Source organism: Cupressus sempervirens, chromosome 5 (assembly GCF_028749045.1).
Source record: "Cupressus sempervirens isolate cs-2001-9-10 chromosome 5, ASM2874904v1, whole genome shotgun sequence".
NCBI lineage: Eukaryota > Viridiplantae > Streptophyta > Pinopsida > Cupressales > Cupressaceae > Cupressus > Cupressus sempervirens.
The window spans coordinates 889,607,490-889,625,820 of record NC_143122.1 but is presented as its reverse complement, the minus strand read 5'-3'; the positions used below and the strand labels follow the sequence as shown (position 1 = coordinate 889,625,820).

Here is an 18,331-nt window from a genome sequence, read left to right as displayed (position 1 = left end):
GCCATCCGTGCAGTCCAATGTGGTCTTCAGCTGACAAAGAACTACATATTTAACTTTGATCTACATTACATATTATATAACACCATAACATTAAAATGCCAAAAATAATACAATGATTGATTTCAGCATAAAAGGTGCCACACATGCAGTAACATATAGCCATTCAATTTATCACCAGCTCCTGATTATGGTTTCATGAGTTATATGTTACAACACATTGCATTTTTATGTTGTGAAATCCATTCTTTAATTTTTTGCGACTTTAATGTAATTTTGTACTACCAACCTCATGTGTCAGTCACCTTGTTTGACAATTTGATGACATAATTCTTTATGATACAAGTAAAGATCGAGCACATTTTCTGTATTACAGAAAAGTTAAATATGAGAAATGCCAAAATACATAATGTTCAGTAGAATCCAACTCCACTAAATAATGAGACATGCACTAATAGGCCATACAATTCACCTTCTATGTAAAATTATTTTGCGAGGCCCATTTAGATATAGCCTAAAATTTGATAAAATCTGGCGAATTTGCATGGCACCTGATGTAGATTCAGGTTTCTCAAAATTGACCTCAAGAAGGCAACTTCTAGAGGTGTATTAAAAAGATTAAATCATTAAGCAATTTTTTTCATATCTACTACAAAATTACATTGGCTTTACAACAAATAAAAGAATGCATAGATTGAGAGGACAAAATTAGAAAATTCTCTCTGCACTACGTCTCATGCCAAGCCAACTTCCTAAAAATACATTTGATATATTCTCGAATAAAATATTCTGGTCGGCCACAGTTAGGGGTCAGAACGATCTTGGTGCTTGAAACTTGAAATGCAGCAGACGACCTTAGACATAAAGCAAACATTGACAAATCAGGAGAATGTGTTGCTATAAAGGATTTCCCAAAACATGCACCAAGTTCTCCTATACACTAATGTACATACCAGGCATATCACTGAGAGAAGCAACAAAGATATGATACGATAATTCCAATTTTCTCCTCATGCTCATCATGAAATATCTATAGGGTACAAAGCAACACCGTTGCGAGTAGCTTGAATGCGACCCCATCTACCTAACCGAGGCTCCTGTTTAAGAAATTTCCAATTAGATAATTAGTGCTTGCTCTAACTGTTGATTTTAATGATTGATAAAACAACTTGAATTGTAATATATGAAGGAATCCGTACAGAATTCAAAATGAAAAGATATGCAGATGAATGTGAAAAATTGTACATTTAGCATTGGTTTGTAGCTATAAATCAACAAGCAAGGAAGCAAAAGTATAGGAGCAAATAGGATTTATTGAAACCAGAGCCCTCCCTTTCCCAAAGACATGTAACACCATATCCAGTACATTTAGTTTGGATATGTAATAACTTGTTAAATGTATTGGATGTAGTATCACCAAAAAAATCAAGCCATGAACTAATTAACAATAGTGCAATGCAGTCTTTTATAACAAGGTAAGCATTTAAGTAGGTACGATGAGCATAGATAAATCAAAAAAATTAGTCATAACTATGCTTGTGACCACCGATAATGCCAAAGCTTGAAATGTACAGAGTTCGGATAATTCCATGCAGGGTCTGGTGTAGGCAATTTTAGAGGAATGGAGACAAAAAGCTGCAGAACCAAAAACTCAGGTGAATGCTGCATTGGAATTACGATCTTACAGTTTCTATTTAAGCAAAATATTCAATGATAAACAGATATGATATATCTAAAAAATGTACAAAATGATAGACCAAACGCAATACTGGAGTGGAATCCTCCAAGTATTGTAACAACAAAATATACTCAACATTAAGAAAAAAAGGAGAACAGAATATAAATTTGATAATAGAGTGATGGCCTTAGACTACCTATAAATTCTACTACAAAATTAACATGTGAGATGAGCTGGCTACCCTGTTCCAAAACATGCCCACATACATCTTAAAGTATCAGTAATACATATATAAAGATATATTTAAGACCCATTAATGGAGTTTTGCATCCACTCTAATATCACCCCAACATCATTGCTTAAAGAGCCTTGACAAAGGCGGCATTCACTTAACACTTTGTGACAATCTTCCATCCCAAATCTTTGCACAGCCATGAGTGCTACTCCCTTTCACTAATTACAAAAAACAAGTTGCAATGAAAGATGTCCCAATAGAAATGCGGTTAAATTAGCATATAAAGGTAGAATCATATAAAGTGATTGGGAAGCATGAAACTATTGGAAGTAACCTAGAACCCTAATAAAAACACTTATATATTGTATGTAGAACTTCGCAGAGAATTATGTATCCTCTTTGCCATAAGTCACAACATGAATGAATGCATGTCTCAAGGTTCGCCTTTTTAAGCTTATTATTTGAGTCTGTAAGACATGATTAAACTCTCCTTTTGAAACAGTGCAACAACTTAAGGACAATGAATTAGTGAACAGTAACCAGCCAGGAAGAATGGCACACATTAAAGCAATTTAAGCATAAGAAGAAGTTTCGTGCAGTAAAACTGAAACACAAAATAGTAATGCGTAACAGAGGAGTATATGTCCGTCAATGGAAGGGTGGTTTTTAGGCCTTATTTCTAGATCTGAAATCCTTTGACCTCTTTGCCGTTTCAAATTTCTTGTAGTGTTACTTTTAATATTTTATTGATCTGTGTTAGTATTTCTTTATTTAGTTATTAAATTTTATTTTTATTTCTATTGAATTGACCCACAAATCAGTCAGCAACCTTGGTTAAAAGCCAGCAACAATTCTTTCCAGCCTTTAATCTGATAGAAACTTATCTTCAAAATCAGACACGGTAGCTGAATGCAGAACATTAATTGAACCTTTGTGCAGATGCACAAGGCAATTGCAAGCATTTCTATCATTGGTTAAAATGAAGCTTCTGTACAGTAATACTTACAAATGTTTAACAGGATAAACTCAACCTTAATGTGTATTGATTTCAGCATCTGTGTAATTAGTAGACACGTATTAAAGAGCTCAGGAAATATTGAACTCAACCGCAGTGTTTTCAGAATTACAAATTTTATGGTAAAATTGTCAGTGTAGCATAAAACTTCCGAAAGATTCTACAAAAAAAAATGGTTTGACGCTGAATGGAAAGACTGGGGCAGATCATACAAATTGCCAATGTCTGGTTGAACGATTGAAGCTTTTGAAGTCTCTGCTGGATGATGTTAAGGACTCAAAGACAGCTTTGACGGGATCAGTTGTCAGGGTATTTGAAGAACTATATTCTTCTTTGAAGAAGGCTCAGGAACTTATAGAAAGATGTAGTACAAAAGGGAGTCAAGTTTATAGGGTACTTTGCAGCCAGCAGAATATCACTAAATTTCAAGAAAAATCTTTGGATATCTATCATGTCCTGAATTCCTTGCCTCTTCTCTACATACTCCAGACCAGTTAAAACTTCAAGTTGAAATTTGTGCTGAGGAATTGCGCAGGTTAAGATACACTATCTCAAACATAATGCCATTATAGGAATCGACACAGTTGGTAAAGGAGAAGCTCCATGAATGGTTATTCAAGGTTAGGGCGCAACTTCTGCGGGAGATGCAGGATACAAGTTTTGAGTTTGTTCTTCAAGATATAAATAAGGAAAAGAAGGCAATGGATAAGGCTCCTTCTGGGAGTATTATCAAAGTTATTGAAAACATGCTAAATACTGGAAATCTCAATACTCAATCTGGTCTTGATCTTCAATAGAGTTCTGTAATGACTGTCATTGCAGAGAAGCTCAACTTTTTCCATTTTCTTTCACATTTCTGATCTTTTCACAGGGGAGCATAGTTTGCACAAATGCAACCAGTGCAGTGTGCAAGCTGCTTCCAGAGTCATGGGGCTTTATGTGTCTTGTGCACACACACCAGATGATCACACTCCAAACTGAAGTGTTAATAATGTTAACCTGATCACCTACAGGTCTGATAGTACATACCATAAATGTTCTTCTCAATATAATATATCTCTAAATTAGCATTTTATATAGGACTCTAAGGGCCAGAGACTTCTTAGGAAACAAGATTATAATGTTTAACCAAACTAACAATTAGTTTGTTAAGTGCTATTAATTATATCTTCATGAATCGCCGACTAGGAAGGAGTTTGATTAGTGCTCATTTAGGAAAGGTTATGTCCCTCTAAGGGACATACCCTTTAGAAAGGATATATAGTAGGTTGTAAATGCAGTTTATATGACACACAGTTACAATAGTCTGCTCCTCCAAGCATTTTACATCCAGCGTATTCTAAATCAGAGATATTCTAATTCAATCAAGATCGATTGTAGAGTACTGGATCTGCATTTAGGATAAGTGTTAAATTCCTCAACAATCTGAATATTCATAATATTTAGAAGACCATTTCAGCAATTCAAGACTGAACTAATAGTCTGATCCAAAGAACAAAGAATTAGCAGAAACTTTACATGGTATCAGAGCCAAGTTATCGGTTCTAGGGCTCTGCAAAACTCAGTTATCAAACTTCATATATATTTAGTAGCTTTCTCCTATCTTCAGTGGCATACACAATCAGACTTGAGGACAAGTTTGATGGAAAAGAACACTTTGAAGCCTGGAAATTCAGAATCTTGATGATTCTTGAAGAGAACAATGTTAAACAATTCGTTGACGGAGCATCCAAACAACCCCCAGTTGAACCTCACAAATCTATATGGCGAAAAGAAAATAGAAAAGCTATTCAAATCATCTTGGATGGAGTTAAAAATGATATTGTACCTATGCTTACAAAACATCAAACTGCCTTTGATATGATGAACGTATTACAAAATGCATATGAAATAAAAAATGCAACCAGGGTTCTTGCACTAAAAAGGCAACTAAATCACATTCAAATAAAGAAAGGAGAATCGATAAATTCTTATTTCCTAAGAGTTTCCGGCATTAGAGATGAACTATCAAGCATAGGAACCATCATTAGTGACACAAAATTAATACTTATGGCTATACATGGATTGCCAGATTCATGGGAGACATTCGCACAAAGAATAAGTGCGAGAGATCAGCTTCTGGACTTTAACAAACTCAAGAAAAGTTGTCTTCAAGAGGAATCTAGAAAACTAAAGAAAAGAGGGAAACCAAAAATAGAAGATGAAGAACTTCACGTTCTTAATACAAACTCTTATAAGGGCAAGAAGAAGCATTTCAAGAAGAAAAAGGGAAATCAAAAAAATGTGAAGCCCAAGAAAGATCTATCTAAAATAAAGAGTTTCAAATGCGAAAAATTTGGACACTATAGATCTAATTGTCTTAAAAATTCCAAACAACAGGCAAATTGTACATATGTCACTAAAGAAGAAGATACTAATGATCCTGAGAACCGTGTTTTGTATTCCTCTCTATCAAATGAAATTTCAAATAAAGCATGGGTAATTGATAGTGGATCTTCTAGACATATAACGAGATACAAAGAAACTCTAGATTTTTTATCAGAGAAGGTTAATAGTGAAGCTAACATTGGTGATAACTCAGCACACCCCGTTGAAGGAATTGGAAATTGTACTTTGAAACTAAAATCAAGAAATACTCTTCTTCTTAAAGGTGTACTCTATGTACCAGGGATTAAAAGAAACCTAATCTCAATTACAGCACTTGAAGATGATGGACATAATGTTGAATTCATAGATGGCAAAGTATTAACTTGGGCTAATAACTCTTCTATCAAAAAAGAAAAGTTAATTGGTCAAAGAAAAGAATATTTGTATGAATTAAATACAGAATCTAGTCAATCCACTCAAGCCCTAGTCCATGAAGCTATAGATACAAATGAAATATGGCACAAAAGATTAGGGCATCTAAATTTTAAAACCTTATCAACTATGGAGAAGATGGTTACTGGATTACCCAAATTAAATAAAGACCATCCTAGTATTTGCAAAGGGCGTGCTCTGGGTAAAAGCACCAGAAGTCCCTTTCATGATAGTACTAGAAAAACAAATAATGTACTAGAATTAATTCTTTCCAATTTATATGGACCTATGTCTATTCCTTCTCTTGGAGAATTTTGGTATTATATCTTGTTCATATATGACTTCTCTAGGAAAACATGGATTTACTTTTTAAAATGCAAGGAATTAGAAAAAATCCTACAAAGATTTAAAGAATTCAAAGCATTAACTAAAAAAATTTCAGGACATAAAATTAAAACCCTTAGAACTGATAACGGAGGAGAATATACCTCAGACTTGTTTAAAAGTTTTGTAACAAATCAGGAATTAAGAGGGAGTACATTGTTCCTTATAACCCAGAGCAAAACAGGGTAGCAGAAAGAAAGAATAGGACAATTATAGAAGCTGCTAGGGCTATGATTTTTGACCAAAATCTAGAATACTATCTTTGGGCAGAAGCCTCTTGTACTGCAAAATAGAAGCCCTCACTCCTATCTTTAAGATAAAATCCCTGAAAAAGTATTTACTAAAGTAAAACCCAATATAAGTCCTCTTAGAATTTTTGGACGTCCTGTATATATCCATATTCCAAAAGAAAATAGAACCAAGTTAGAACCCTCTGGGAGGAAAGGTATTTTTGTAGGGTATAGTGAAACTTCTAAAGCATATAGGATTTTCATACCTGGACAAAAAACTATTGAACTTAGCAGAGATGTAATCTTTGACGAAGATCTTGCATTCAAAAGAGTCATAAGTTCTGATGAACCTTCTTCTTTATCTATTTTTGAAAGAAATAGTGACTTTGGGTCCCAGAGGGAGAACTTAGAAGAAATCAAAGATGAAATTCAAAATATGAACCTTAAAGAAAATTCAAAGAAAAGACCACTTTGGGCCATTAAAACAATTGAAGCAGCCCAAGACTTTGTTGCACCTTCCGAAACAGTCAGAGAAAGCAAAAGACCTAGAAGATTCTCTGGTTATACAGCTAACATGAGTGACTTATCCAAAACAAAGCCAACCAATCCCTCTGATGCTATTAAACAGATAGCTTGGAAAGAAGCTATGACAGAAGAATACCAATCTATCATAAAAAATGATGTTTGGAAATTGTTCCAAGACCTAAAGGAAAACCTGTTGTTTCTTCTAAGTGGATATTTAGAATAAAGCATGTTGTTGACAGTAGTATTGAGAAGTATAAAGTCATATTTGTAGCCAGAGGATTTTCTCAGAAAGAAGGGATTGATTATGAAGAAACCTTTGCTCCTATTGCCAAATATACCTCCGTAAGAGCAGTCTTAGCAATTGCTACATCAAAGGGATGGAAGGTACATCAGATGGATGTAAAAACAACATTCCTAAATGGAAAGATTTAAGAAGAAGTCTATCTAGAGCAACCGGAAGGATTTGAAACTCATGATCCTAACGCTTTTGTTTGCAAGCTCAAGAAAGCTCTTTATGGGCTTAAACAAGCTCCCAGGGCCTGGTATGAAATAATTGATAAATATCTCACCGGCTTAGGATTCTCCAAGAATGAAGCCGATTCAAACTTGTATTATAAAAGAGATAAAAATGATATGGTAATTCTGATATTGTATGTTGATGATTTATTAATCAAGGTGATGATCATCTTATAGATCAATGCAAGAAAGATCTAACTAGAGAATTCGAGATGAAAGACTTGGGGCTTCTCCATTACTTCCTAGGATTAGAAGTACGACAGTATTCTGACAGTATCATACTTAATCAAGGCAAGTACACATCAGACATTTTGAACAGATTTAGAATGTGGAATTGCAAGTCTATGTCTTCTGCAATGGAGACTAATTTACATAAACTTAAAGAAGCAGCAGCAGAATCACCTTCCATAGATTCTACTCTCTACATACAGATGATTGGATCACTTATGTACTTCGTAAATACAAGACCAGATATTTGCTATGCAGTTAATGCCTTAAATCAGTTTATGTGTGAACCAAAGGAGATTCACCTAGTTGCGATTAAACACACTATGAGATACTTACAAGGCACCCTTAATTTTGGACTCAAATATGAGAAAGTTGCTTTAGATTTGCATGGATTCACCGATTCAGATTGGAGTGGAAGTGTTAAAGACGGGAAAAGCACTTCAAGATGCTGTTTCAATTTAGGATCAACTCTAATATCTTGGATATGCGGAAAGCAGTCTTTAGTTGCTCAGAGCTCCATAGAAGTAGAATACCTTGCAACAGCAATGGCCTCTCATGAAGCAGTCTGGCTGAGGAAGTTACTTGTAGGATTATTAATTTACTTGGGCAAGCCATGAATCCTACGATTATTCATTGTGATAATCAGAGTTCCATCAAACTCTTAGTGAATCCAGTTTTCCATGACAGGTTTAACATATTGAAATTTCTTACCATTATGTAAGAGATATGATAGACAGGAATTCTGTAAAATTGGAATACATTTGTACTGCAAATCAGACAGCAAACATACTCACCAAACCTCTATCTAGAGTAAAGATAGAACATTTCGAGAGGAGACTTGGTATGGTTGAGTTGTAATCCATTTGTACTCTTTTGATTATTAATAAAATAATTTTATTTTTGTCAAGCTATCGACTGTTATGGCTCCACCATTTGTATTCATTATTTTAAGAGGTGACGATCTCTGAAAAATAATGGACACTTGTACAAAACATTATGAGAGATGACTATCTCTTAGATAATGTGTTAAACATAAGAGTTCTACTGTAAGATCTAGATGAGTTCAAGATCATATTGTGATGTAGACATTGCTATGTTTATGAGTCACAAATTGGATAAAGGGAGAATTTTCTTCTTCTCTGAGGTTATCCTATTTTTTGATAGATCTTAAACTCTGGATATTGTTGTGATACTAGTTTCTATGAAATCACAATTTGGATAAACGAAGAGATTACTCTTCAGATTTATCCTGTATAATATCACTAGTAGTAGTGATTTGTCATACCACAGGTTTAGTAATATGACTTTGTATCATGTGTTCTATGATACCATATACTAAGAAGAATCAAACAGATAGAGAGTATTAATTCTTCTGTATTGGTGTTGCTAGATATAATATCTCTCTATAGGATTATCAGTTTAAGAGGGAGTGTTAATAATGTTAACCTACAGGTTTGATAGTACAGACCATAAATGTTCTTCTAAGTATAATATATCTCTAAATTAGCATTTTATATATGACTCTAAGGGCCAGCGACTTCTTAGGAAACAAGATTATAATGTTTAACCAAACTAACAATTAGTTTGTTAAGTGCTATTAATTATATCTTCATGAATCGCAGACTAGGAAGGAGTTTGATTAGTGCTCATTTAGGAAGGGTTATGTCCCTCTAAGGGACATACCCTTTAGAAAGGATATATAGTAGGTTGTAAATGCAATTTATAGGACACACAATTACAGCAGTCTGCTCCTCTAAGCATTTTACATCCAACGAATTCTAAATCAGAGATATTCTAATTCAATCAAGATCGATTGTAGAGTATTGGATCTACGTTTAAGATAAGTGTTAAATTCCTCAACAATTTGAATATTCATAATATTTAGAAGACCATTCTCAACAATTCAAGACTGAACTAAAAGTTTGATCGAAAGAACAAAGAATTAGCAGAAACTTTACACAAAGTGGGTTCAACTTTCCTAAATTTACCCTTGAATGGCAAAGGTACATCAAAAAATTAAAAATTATATCCATTTCCAGAAGTAAAGGGGATTAAAGGCAACATTTTGCATGAAGTATGGTATTGAGAATTAAAAAATTATAGTTCTCTCTAGGCCCAACAATATGCCAAGTGAGTATTGCTACTCAATTGAAAATATTTACACAAAGTTCTGAAAGGTGAAATTCACTGGACAGGAAACCTGGATATATATTTGCGATCTCAAGTGAAACTATATTCACCCAGATTAGCAATTTTTAATATCTATTAAGAGATTAAATCTTTTCATTAAAGGTGAAAATTATGTTCACGGGAGAGTTAACGTAAGTGTTAGCCATTTTTGCCTCCCATTCAACCCACCATCAATAACCGATCAGGGATATCTTCAATGGGCTATTTTCTTTTTGTGGGTTAACACATAATTAGGTTGGGGTTAACATTTTGTGTTAACTCGGTCTCTTCATGAACCAAATTGACTCGGTTCCTTCATCAATCGAGCTAGTTCAGTGTGTTCTTTGACCTAGTGAACTAGGTCGTCTCATTTGTCAAGTTGCAGGTTAACACACGTTTTCTGTCAGGGTTAACCATTTTCGCCATTTTAGAGAATGACTTTGCTCCTCTTTCCGAAATAACGAAATTTGCTATTTCGGAAGGCTTACCCTTTTGCTTTCATGAAATCGCATGCTGCCTCCTTCACCGTGCAATTGGGAATGTGTTGACCAACTGATTCATGCCACATGGCAAATTCTTCTTATGTTGGGTTGCTTTTGATCCAATGGTTTTTGTATTTTTGCATAGCTGCCTTAGATCTGGATGCATCTTTTAAAATTTATGTATGCATCTCAGCCATCCATTTGTTATGAAGATCTTGATCTATAGTTGGGTTTTATTCACTTGTTGAGGAGATTTCTTGCAGCATTTGGGCCGTCTATTTCAGAATGAAGATCTACATCGAGGATTCATCTTTTTTGGGGCAAATCAGATTTATTCCACGCGGGTTAACTCTACAATTTTGCTGCAGGTTAACATTGCATGTTATCCCATCACGCGTTTTCTAACAGTGGTGTGAATTCATTTGTTGCGGCCATGACACATTACAAGGATTGTTCTTTAATGCTGAACTACATTCTTAGGCCTTGTTTGCACAACACCTTTGCATCTCCATGCCTCTTTATTGAATGTAATGATCAAATCTCATGGGATTTGATTTCTTATGGCTGGGTGCATTTGTTTTGCCCTTCTTGTCACTTCACTACAGCAAGCTGATTTTAAGATCAGATTTTACTCTGATATTCATTTATTGCTCTCTACAATTCAACTCCACTTAGGTTGGGGTTTGAACTCCATAGTTTAGATCCGAGTTATGCCTGCTCTATAAAGACAAGTTGTAAATACATTTTCTGGGTTCTTCTCTGTTCTTCTCTGGTTCATGACAGCAGCCTTGTGCACTGTTATTGTAACTGCAACTTTGCCTTCCATTAATAAAACTTGTCATTTTCTTACCTATTCTTACCATTTTGCTCTCTAGTGCATGTATTTTCCTTGTAGTGAATAGTTCCTTTCTGTTTTCTTGATTCATATGTTGTGTTAAGTCTATTAGTAATTGTTGCATAGTGAAATATCTTTCCTTTCAGCACTTCAATCAGTTCCAAACCTGCATGTGGTTCCTTTGACATAGAATAGAGTCAAGACTAGAGTATTCTAGATTTTCATTGTTGTGTAGTGCAATCATAGGCAGAGCTGTGACCACACTTCTATCTCGGTGCATCACCCCCTTTCCCTTTCTACATTCTCTTTCAGTTCTCCTTCTCCCTTTTCCTTCCCAGTTTTAGTTTAGGTGCATAATAGTAAGGAAGCCAGCCTTCTCCGAAGATTCAGCCTCAGAGCGCAAGTCGCACATTTGAAGGTTGTTTCCATGTTACACAAGGTCGCTTGAGGGTCATACCTCAAGCAAGGGTGCAGATTTTTTGTCAATAGTAAAGAAATTGGTAAAAATAAAATGATATTTCCTTACAGCAAAGGTAAACATAAGGGTCAGATATTTTAAAATAGGGAAAAGTGAGAAACCAATGAAGAGGGACCTTTTCAAGATTCAGTTGCAAAACTGAATAATGTTTTCAAGGGGAATCTGTTTATTGAAAAAGATGGGCCAGAAAAGGTTGCTTCTTTCTCGAAAGTCTGTAGGCTACAGGGAAGAGAAGATGGTTTTCGAAGTTCTGATTGTAACAGAGAGAAAGGGGAATTATATTTGTGTTTTCTGCAGCTAGATTTTAATGGCAGGGTTTAAAGTGATCCAGGGATCATTTTTGTTGTGTATTGAAAATTAAAGAGAAGTTTGTATCCTAGATGTTTTGGTCCAGATATTTACTTCTCTGATTGAAATAAATCAGTTGGTTGTTTCTTTCATGTTTTTTAATATTATCCTGTATCATCTTGTCAAGTAGATGTTTGCAATGTGAATCTGTTGGTTTATGTATACATGTTTTGCAGATAGAGATATTAAATTCCCTTTTGATTTCTCTGTAATAGGGAAGATTGAATATGTGATCTGTTGATCATTTGTTTATTTTTCTCTGAATCTTTCATGTAATCACATTCATTTCGTATTGGTGAATGAATCTCAGTTGCCTTCGTGTCTTCTAGTTAAAGAAATAATCAGTAACTAATTCGTTGAATATCTTTTAGGAGGGAGCTGTAGCTCTCAATTCAGAGGAAAGCTAGCAATTCCATGATAGTCTTTCCAACTGTTGGTTGAGTTTGTTCTTCTGTTAGGGCATTCTGAGTCTTTCTGTATCATTCATTTTGAAGGATAAATCTGTCAACCAACATATGGTATACCTTCTCCTGAATGTACTGTGACTGTTTCCAACTAATTGTTGGCCTTGATCGCTTGTCTTAATTAGGTGGTTGCTCTTAACTATGACTATCTCTAACATCTATTCACAACACAACTAGTAATATTCTTAATACATAATCGATTGCGTACTGCTGCTTGACAAAAATGTATCATCAATATCCATGGTCTGCTGTAGACGATGAACTACCATCACCACCTTCACTGGAGGAGAGTAACAATTTTTTGGGTGGAATACATATATCTTCATTATCAATTTAAATATTTGTTTTTACTTTAGGTTATTGCGGGGCCATGACAGTCTGCCCTTCCCAATATTGCTTATCCTCGAGCAATCTCAAATTCAGACAATTGATGATCTTCTCTTTCCCATGTAGCATCTTCTATAGGCAGGCCTTTCTCCACTGAACCAATAATTTGGGAGTCTTATTCTTTTATCTTTTCTTCCCCATAGCTCGGAAGTCTTATTCTATAATCTTTTCTCCCGCATAGCAAGGAAGATTTCAAGTTTCAAAAATAAATTTGCCTTCGATGGAAACATGAAATATATTGTGGATTCTAATATTTCCAAACAATTCCAATTCCAAAGCTATCACATCTCTCTAATAATCTTGTATTATCCGAAAAATCGAGCTTCCACTCCACTAGCCTTGATTGAAAATTATTTGTGGTTGTAACCTAGGATACCAATGTAGGCATTGTAGGCTTCCGTCCACATTTGGATGCCTGTGGGTGGCATCCGGGAAATTCCAGTCACATCCACGTGAGTCAGCCCAGAAAAACAAAAAAACAATGACTTTTCACTTTTACAAGAAAATTAAAACATGTACGTTTTAGCACTTTAATAACATTTTATATGCCAAACCCTAAAACGGCCCTAATAGAGGCCTTTCAACCATTCAACTATCATTTTGTTGCAGCTGGGTTTGCTCTTCTCATTTGGCTTCCATTTTGGCCTTTTGAAGGCAACTTAATTATATTTTCAAAGAGGAATGATCGTAGGGCGAGAGTTGACTTCCACAAGTTCATTAAAACACAAAGAGGTAAGCATTTTATCCTATTCTTGAGTGTCTCAATGAAATTTTTTGAGATTTTGATGAATCTTTGGAAGTTTGTGAAGAAATCTTCCATGTTTGTTTCAATTTATTTTTTCTAAAGAAATTTAGAAACAAGTTTAGGTATCTATTCGAATGGTTTTGTATCATTGTTTTTTACTTGTATGCTTGATAATTGATATTCATAGTTTATTTATTTATTTAAATTTATTTAATTTCTTATTATAGAAAGAAACTACATTGTATTGTGCAAGAATGGTTGCCACCGGTAGTTAGGGCCACTAGTAGTCAAAGTTCAGTGGGAGGGAGGGCAAGGTCAGAGTTCAATGGCAAGGGAAGGAGGGGATAATTTCAAAATTAATTTAGGGTCTCCTCTATGAAGACATGCAACAAGAATATCACAGGTTTCAAGTGGTGGCTCCTATAGTTGGAGTTGTAGTTATTATCAAAGTAACAAAAGAAAGCCTTTTAATAGCTCTTATTCCCGAGTAAAACTTCATTTTATGGGCCCAGTAGGTAGAGCTTTTGGAATATGCAAAGGTGCAGAGGGGAAGGGGTTGTTTGATGCACAGATAGCTTCGTTCATAAAAGAACAAGAAGTTGTCGATCGTTTGGTTAAAAGATCAAAAAAAAGTTATTATCAACCTCCTTCCTCAAAAATGAACAAAATGCAATCACCCATTGAACCGGAACCAATTGTATCCTCCAAACATTCATTCATGCAAGTACTTGTACTGGGAGAGGAGGAAGAAGTAGAAAATAGTGCATCAGCCCAAAAAAGAGGCCCATCGCACTCTACATTTAAAATGAAGGAAAGAGACCACGCTAATGAAGCCATTGCACGTTGCCTCTATGCTAATGGCCTTCCGTTCAACCTGGTAAGATCACCACATTGGAAGGAAATGGAAAGAGTCATCAAAGAAGCACCAAATGATTACACAAGTCCTGGGTATGAAAAGGTGTGTACCATACTCTTGCAAAAGGAGAGAGTTTCTATAGAGAAAGAACTTCAACCCATTAGAAGTGCTTGGAAAACTTTGGGTGTGACAATTATGTTTGATGGTTGGGAAGATACAAGAAACAGGTCATTAATTAATGTGATTGCAGTGTCCCCCAAACGAGAAATGTTTCTAAAGGCAATTGATTGTTAGATGGAGGTGAAGGATTCAAAATTCATCTCTAATATTTTCATTAAGGCCATAGATATGGTGGGTAGTGAGAATATGGTCCAAGTTGTTACAAACAGTGCCAAAAATTGTAGGGGAGTTGGTGCTTTGGTTGAGGGTCGGTATAACCATATTTTTTGGACACCATGCACTATACACTCCCTCAACTTGATCATGCAAGAGATTGGCACTCAAATAGATTAGGTGAAGCAAATATACAAAAAGGGAGAGGACACACAAATGTTTGGAAAAAAATCACAATCCATTTTTAGAACGTACTCAAAATTGGAGTTGCTGAAGGTAAATTAATTTTTTGTAATTATTAAATTTCATGGATTTGCAATTTAGTTAATATTTACACTTTTATTGTCAATTGACATATTGTTCACTTGCTTAGGTTGTTAAGACCCGTTTTGCATCTCATACTATTGTTATGAGACGACTTCTTAAGGTGCAAGACCCTTTGAGCCAAATGGTCATTTGTCCTCAATGGGGTATGTGGAAGGCTTCAAATACAGAAAGAGCCCTAAAGATTAGGGGTATGATCTTGGATGATTGTTGGTGGACTCGTGTGCAATACGTACTAGATATCACCGAGCCCATCATGACTATGCTTCACTTTGCCGATACAGATACACCTTGCTTGGCAGATGTGTACAATGGCATGGACACCATGATTGAGATGGTAAAACATTCTATACAAGCACATGAGAGTGACCCTACAGAATGTCAAGCCTTATGCATTAAAGCAGAAGCAGTAATTCTTCATCATTGGGAGAAGATGACTACCCCATTGCACCCCCTTGCATATGCTTTATCTCTCAGGTATTATAGTGAGGCTATACTTTCAATGCCAGATAGAATTGCACCATATGGTGATGAAGAGTTTGCTAATGGGTGCTCCAAAGCTTTTGCAAGAATCTTCCAAGATGATGAGATGCATGAAAAGGTGAGGCTAGAGTTTAACCATTTGCTTTCGGAGCAACACTTACTCCATTTCCAATTAAGGACCAAAATGAAATGGGAGCAATCACATGGTGGTACATGTATGATCAGCCATACCAACATCTACAACATCTTGCAATCAAAATCATCTCACAAGTAAGTTTTGATTTTTGTTTTTAGAATACAACTTGTATTCTACAATCTAGTGTTTAACATCTATCATATTGTCATTTGCTTTTCGTTTGTATGTTTAAAAATTAATTTTGTGAACACAATGTGAGTTGTGAATTCTTATGCTGCTGAAAGGAATTGGGCTACATACTCTTATATCCATTCAGTGAAGCGCAACCAATTGGGGTCAAAGAAAGCTGAGGACTTGGTCTACATTCATACCAGCTTGCATCTTTTGTCACATAAGGATGATGAATACTTGGATGGGCCAGCCAAAATTTGGGATGTACTCCCTCAGTGTGCAAACTTGGATGCAACACTTCATGATCTTACTAAGATGGTGGATGATGGTGATGATAGGTCTATGACACAGGGTGCATCTAGTGCAAGTGGAACCATTCTTGGTTCAAATGATACGGAGCTTGCAAATGTTGGAGATGAGGAGGATCCAGAATTTTTTGAGAATCCTTATGATTCTGATTAGTGAACATTGAATCGTGAACTATGTTTTTGATTTTGTAGTTTGGACATGGAGTCTAGAAAATGAATAATTGTGGCTATGAAGTTAAATTTGAAGTTTGAACTATTTAATTGACATATAAATAATCTTGAATCTTGATCAATGGTAAAGCATCATACGATACTATCAAATGATGTATGTTTGTATATTTCTATGTTTCTAACTCTAAGTTCTTGTATTTATAAATTTCTTAAATTCTTTGCATATTTATTAATATGCAAAGAATTTAAACACATCCGTACCCAAAAAAATCCTACATCCTATATCCTCATCTGAATCGATAACTTAGGTTGTAACCATAAGAAAGCCAAACCTCCAACTTCAAGCGTTCTCTCAATGCAATTCCAATTGGTATAGATCTTTTGTTAGTTCCAGGCACGATGCTAGATGCCCTTGAGAGTCTTCGCAATATCCATATTCTGCTGTGCAAAGTCCTTGGCCCTTGGTACTCAACTTTCTTGGATGAACAATGACATGTGGTTGGAGGTATTATAACAATGATCACCAAGGTGCAACCATCTTGTCCATTCATTTTCTTGTCTAGAGACATAGTTCCTCAAGTATCCTTGTATCACTTGTTTACAATCTTTGTTTGTACATCTATTTGGGGATGGTAGCTTGTATTGGGTGTAAGTTTAGTCCCTATTAAATGGAAGAGAACTTACCAAGATAGGCTCAGGAACTATCTTTACCACTGATAACTTGCAAGCTCGTGCGGTTAGAAGTTTCAACTATTTGCAGAGCTTGACAATCCACCACTACATACATACAATCCTTTCCTTCAACCTTGAGTAACCAGATTATGAATTCCATAAAGATAATTCCCATTTTTCATTTGGATTGGATGAAGGTTGTAGGAACATGACTGGATGACTTTCTTCTTGTCATAGATGGAGTACCAATTTGAAAGAACGTAAAATCAAGGATGGCTATGAAAGAACGTAAAATTAAGGATGGCTAAGACAGGGCATAAGCTCCTATACCTCTTTTAATTTCTTAGAAGCCTATTGAGTCACTTATTCCATACAAAAGCGCCCTTTTTAGTTAAGCCTGTGAGTGGAGTGGCCAGTTCAAAAAATCCATTTACAAACCATCAATAATAATTGCATATTCCCATAAATCCCCATAAATGTGTTAGGGTTCTTAGTTGACCATTTATTGATGGCTTTAATTTTATCCTCATCGACACTCACTCCACGTGCATTGATTTGATGACTACGGTACAAAATCTCCTCTAGCCCATATTCAAATCTGCAAGTCTTGGTGTATAGTGGTTCTTGTCACAAAATGCTTAGAACTCGCTTAATATAATTCCTATGTTCCCCGGGGATGCATACCCGGCCTAAAACCCGACATTTCGAGGACAGGAACGTCCTAGGGACGAGGGGGACAAGTAGGGGACGTCCCCTAGCCGTCCCCAAAAAGTGAAAAAATGCAGGGGACATCTCGAAAACTTGGGGACGCTAGAGGGAAAAAATGGGGGACGGCCAGCTGTACCCAGTACGAAAAGGGAACGTCCAAACGTTCCCTTTCCAAACATTCCCTTTCCGTACTGGGTATGGCTGGCCATCCCCCTTTTTTGTTTACATAAAATTTAAAAAGTTTTAACATAAAAAAATATTTTAAAGCCTCCAACTTGGTCGGCTAGGTTGGCCCCACCCGTCCAAATGCCCTAAAAGGCAATAGAGGCAAAATAGGAGCACCAAGTTGCTTCATTTTTCTATGTTTTGTTTTTTAAGTTTAAAAAAAACATGATTATGATACATTGATACTTATTACTTTATGTTAGCCCTCTACCCTTTGGGCCTATAGCTTTGGGCATATTTTGATTTTGATTTTCAGATTTATCATGTTTATCATTATGACATTTTGATATTGACAATTGTTAATGTTTATTGTTCAGTGTTCACTGATATTGTTATGCATTTTGACAATTGGGTACTAAAATCGGATATTATTTCCTAGATGGCATTCAAATGTTGTATGTTATGGTTCTATAATGTTTAAATGACATG

The 18,331-nt window shown here is 35.5% G+C and overlaps 1 pseudogene; it reads right to left on the bottom strand.

The window, feature by feature from the left end:
• Positions 1-779: 779 nt before the first annotated feature.
• Positions 780-18,331, bottom strand: part of LOC149558779 (U3 snoRNP-associated protein-like EMB2271) — a 51,119-nt pseudogene continuing 33,567 nt past the window's right edge.